Raw genomic sequence first — 4,808 nt, forward strand, 5'->3', positions numbered from 1 at the left:
AGAATCAAAATCCTGACACAGGGAATTTCATCTCTTCTTTGAGGTAGCTGAGAGAGAGAGAAAGAGAGAGAAAGAGAGAGAGAGAAACTATACTTACAGACTGCATAACCATTTCCTTTGACATATTTTGTACATTAAACTACCAGAAAATAATAAAATGGTCTAAACACCTCATTATGTACCTTCTGACTACCCGTCTGCATTTTCTGCTGAAAAGTATCCAGACATGGGACAACTAACTCCTTCCTAACTGACAGATCTGGATTTGAGTGCTGGTTTTGCTGCTCATATGCTCTTTGCTGAATGTGGGATTTCCATCTAAAACAGGTAAAATGTCGTTGTTCATGACATTGGTTATCACTATGAAATGACCAAGTTTATGCTTTGAGATAGTCAATCTCTACATTATTACTATTCCAGTCTTTTGGTATTTTTCCATAGAGGTTTTCACAGAGGTTAGCTAAAGCATATCTCAGTAACAGGGATATAAAATTGCATTCAAAGACCAGCTTAGCCTAAAACCCCAAATACGAATTCCAAAACATGGCTCTTTATCTTGGAAACTTCCTTGAGTGGAGAGTATAAAATTCTTTTAATTTGGTGATATCTAAGAAAGTGCAATACAGTTGCAAAAAGCAGCCCCAATTTGTAATATGTCTTCCTGAGTTCATGTCCTTTGCCATGAAACTTTGTAGTAGAGCTCACTCTGGCTTCAGGACTGGCCATGTGGCTTCCTTTGACCAATGAGATATTAGCAAACACAAAGCAGGCAGAAGCTTGTAAGATCCTTAAGTCATTTGGCTTGCCCTTATTCTTACTGCTCTGCCTTTACCATAAGAATGTGCTAGAAATAATCTGTTGTCAGATGTGACACATAGCACAGAAATGAGCTGCCCCCATCAATCTAGTGACCCCATCTTAGAGCTGATAGCCAGAAGAAATGAGCCCAGGCAAGACCAGAAAACCTGTGTAAATCACAGATACACAGACTCATGAGCTAAATATACATTTATCATATGCCACTGAGGCTTTGTGTTGTTTATTATGCAGCATTTTTGTGACAATGGACAACTGATATACTGAATCCCTCAAGTCTCATATTTTTCTTAAAACGAAATCTAACCCAAGGAAACAGAATATGAAAATACAGCATGGGTACAAGGATTAAACAAAACTTGAATTCTAAAATACCATAAAATAATTGTACCCAATCTTACCTTTCATAGGGAGAAAAGGCCTGGAGGGATCATGATCATTCTTACCATGTTGTTTAGTGCAAGACCCAAGGAAAGCTAGGAGGCTGTACAGTTATCTCCCTTGATGTAATTCTAAACTATACAACCTACTACCTCAACCTGGGAGCATGCAGTCACAATGGCTGGAAAACTACCATTTCTCAAGCAAGGAAATTACAAGTTAGTCTTATAATGATTCTTCATGCTGTCACCTATCTGGGCCATTCATAAGAGACAACACATCAAAGAGTCTGATAATAGAAGACATAACACAAAAACCTTGGCTTGAGATTACTATGCAAACAGGAAGGGAGTAAATACTTCGGATTGGCCTTCTTGAACTATTTGTGCATGGAGATTATAGTAATGTTACATAATGGTGATTCTGAACAATTTAATGCCTTCTGATATCTGTTGACGAAATAGAATAGTAGAACAATATTTAAACTTGGGCAATTTTAAAAAGGATTAGAAAAATAAATGTTTCTCTGGTAAAACTGAAAAACTAGAGTCACTAAAAGATGGATATACAAGAAGAAATGGCTTAAACCAAAACACAGTGAAAAGACATAGAAAACATGAATCTGAGCAAAATACAGATTAAGAAATACCACAAAAGCTACATTGAACATCCACCCAACAATACTTATCATGTATTTTACATAATTCTCATATTTAGAAAGTGCTCCTTTTTCCTGAGTTGACTGTTTCAGCATTTTTCATAAGTCTGTCCCCAACAGTCTATTCAACAACCTACAAAATGTGCCTATTTCCCTGTTTGCACCTGTAATTTTTTTTTTTTCCAAGACAGAGTCTTGCTCTGTCGTCCAGGCTGGAGTGCAGTGTTGCAGTCTTGGCTCACTGCAACTTCTGCCTCTGTGGTTCAAGTGATTCTCCTGCCTCAGCCTCCTCAGAAGGTGGAATTACAGGAGTGTGTCACCACGCCCAGCTAATTTTTGTATTTTTAGTAGAGACGGGTTTCACCATGTTGGCCAGGCTGGTCTCAAACTCCTGACCTTGTGATCCACCTGTCTCATAATTTTAAACTGAATCTTTCCTGTATCTTCAGTCCCAGGCAGGTGCTGGAGCAGGAGATAGGCTTCTACAAGCTTAGCAACTTCTCATCTCTATGTAAATTCAAGTTTGGTCAGGTCTATATTTTCCCATAAGGACTGCTGTGGTCTACCAGAAGCCACCTCTCCTCATTGCTTAGCTGGACTCTGGTTTTGCCTAGTAAAGGCTGTGCTACAAAGCAGCTAGGTCAGCCTAGGCAAACAGAGATGGAGGCACGTCTGAGCACACTGAGAATCTTCCAGATACTTCCGTTGCACTGATTGTGTTCAAAACACAGATTCAAATGCCATAGCATTGATATTTCTTCATGCTATTCCACTAGCCTGGAGAAAAATGATTTTTTCCCAATGTTTCCAACCCTATATCCTTATGCAGCTTTGATGGGGTGAAACTGCTTTTTTTTGTGGGGGAGTGGTGGTGGGGGGCTGCCTCTGTTAGATCAAGTCTACCTAGTTTGGGAAAAAGACTGGGAGGTTAGTTTTATCAAAAAAAAACTCTCATTCATCCTTCAAGCCTCATTTCAAAGAGTTCTTCCTCTGATTATCTCACAATTTCATATATGCATTTATGCTTTAATTCTCACATCATTGCATTATAATTTATCTGTTTGTCTCATTCACTGGACCCCAAGCTATGTGGAAATGGTGCCCCATAATTCACCTTTGCCAATATGGTATGATCTGCAATGGCTAGTAGCTGGCACATGTCAAAATCAAAAAAATAAGTTTTTCAAATGAAAAAAAGACTATATGCATAAATGGATAAATGGGAGTATAAATCAACTTGCAGTTAAGGGATGATGATTTTTATTTTTATGTCCAATCCTTTGTTCTTCCACTTATATTAGAATTTCACTCATAGTAAGATGGATTTGCTATTAAGATTCCAGAGAGGGCAAAAAATCATAGAGTGGCTGAATTCATCCTGGCCAGTTTAACCTGGCCAGTTTAAACTTAAATCCCAAATCTCCTATGGAAACTTAAGATGTATTTCCGAGTCTTCTGCTACTAGATGCTCACTTACGTAGAAGATTTAACATTTACCGGGACCAAAAAAGAAAATATAATTCATTTTCTTTCCTCTTAATTTGAATTTTTTCATTCACCTTGCAGTGACTCTGTGCCTGACTCTGTAAACACAATCACGATCTATAACTCTTATGAATGGGACACAAGGCAGGGGAAGGGCAGTAAGTGTTGACAAAGGAAGACACAACAAAGAGAGGATAAGATCCATGTGCTAGAGTGCTAGTCAATCAGCTACAACATACAGTTCAGAGGGCTTTTAAATACCCAGAAATGGAAAAATTGATCTTTCTCCATGTACATTCTTATTCTGGGGGTCAAAGATATAAAGATGCTGCTCTTAGAATACTAATGGTTTTCAATACCCTGCTCTTTTGGTTGTGAATTTCCTTGTTTATTTACACTGAGTTTAGCCCATTATCATGTATTAGTGCAATTATGGCTCATTACATAATTAGTGTAAATATTTGTAGGCATGTAATAACAACATGCAATTATTATATGGAATGATGTCACAAAAATTCTTATTGAAAAGTACAAGTGAAAAATAAAATAAGAAGTAGTATTTATAGGCAAACAACAGTAATATATCTTCAGGTAGAGACAATCTATTGTACTTATTAACTTAAAAAAAATCTTCCATACATTCTCTGAACATGTGTAAACAGACTCTCATGCTATCAAACACCGAGGTTTTAAGTGCTGCCAGCAGCAATCCTCCAAATGAAGTAAGGATAAACCTCAAACAATGCTATGAGTGTCTGAGATTAGGAGAAAGCAGAGACACTCCATTAGTAAACATCTTCTATATTTGATTAGGCATTTGGAAGTTGGACAAATGTTATGATTAAAACATGGGATTCATTAAAACATGTGTCTGTATGGCTGACATGCAATTCTTCAAAGGGGCCCCTGATCAGATAATTAGTTTTTTTGAAGCCAGAGTCATATCTTTGTCCTTTAGCAAAGTACTGAACACAAAGTAAACATTCATAAAGGTTTGTTGAATGAATGAGAGAATGAAGAAATCATAATTTTTCTAGCCTTATGGTTATGCCAACTGTAAAAAGTGGCTTTTATTCCAACTCAAACTTTATTAACTACCATGTTAGGTTCTAATAAATCTTTGAATATCTTTGAAGAGTCATTCATGTCGACTTCTCTGTACAAATTCAGTGCTATTACAGGCAGTAGAGGCTTTAAAAATCTTAATTGGAGAGGCTAGGTGACATTTGATGGAATTAAATACCATAGTCAACAGATAAGGATCCGTAGGACCTAATAAATATTGAGGAATGATTGGTAAACACATTGGAAAAATAAGAAATCATATTAGTTTAAAATTCAAAATTAATTCTATCATACACATGCCATTTTTCCCATGTAAAGAAATACATATATTAATTGTGAAATATAAATAAGAAAATTTCTCAAGCTAAATCTCAGCTTCTCCCTCCTCAAACTCTGATGATAG

The sequence above is a fragment of the Piliocolobus tephrosceles genome, chromosome 13, assembly GCF_002776525.5.
Source record: "Piliocolobus tephrosceles isolate RC106 chromosome 13, ASM277652v3, whole genome shotgun sequence".
In the NCBI taxonomy this organism is placed as follows: Eukaryota; Metazoa; Chordata; class Mammalia; order Primates; family Cercopithecidae; genus Piliocolobus; species Piliocolobus tephrosceles.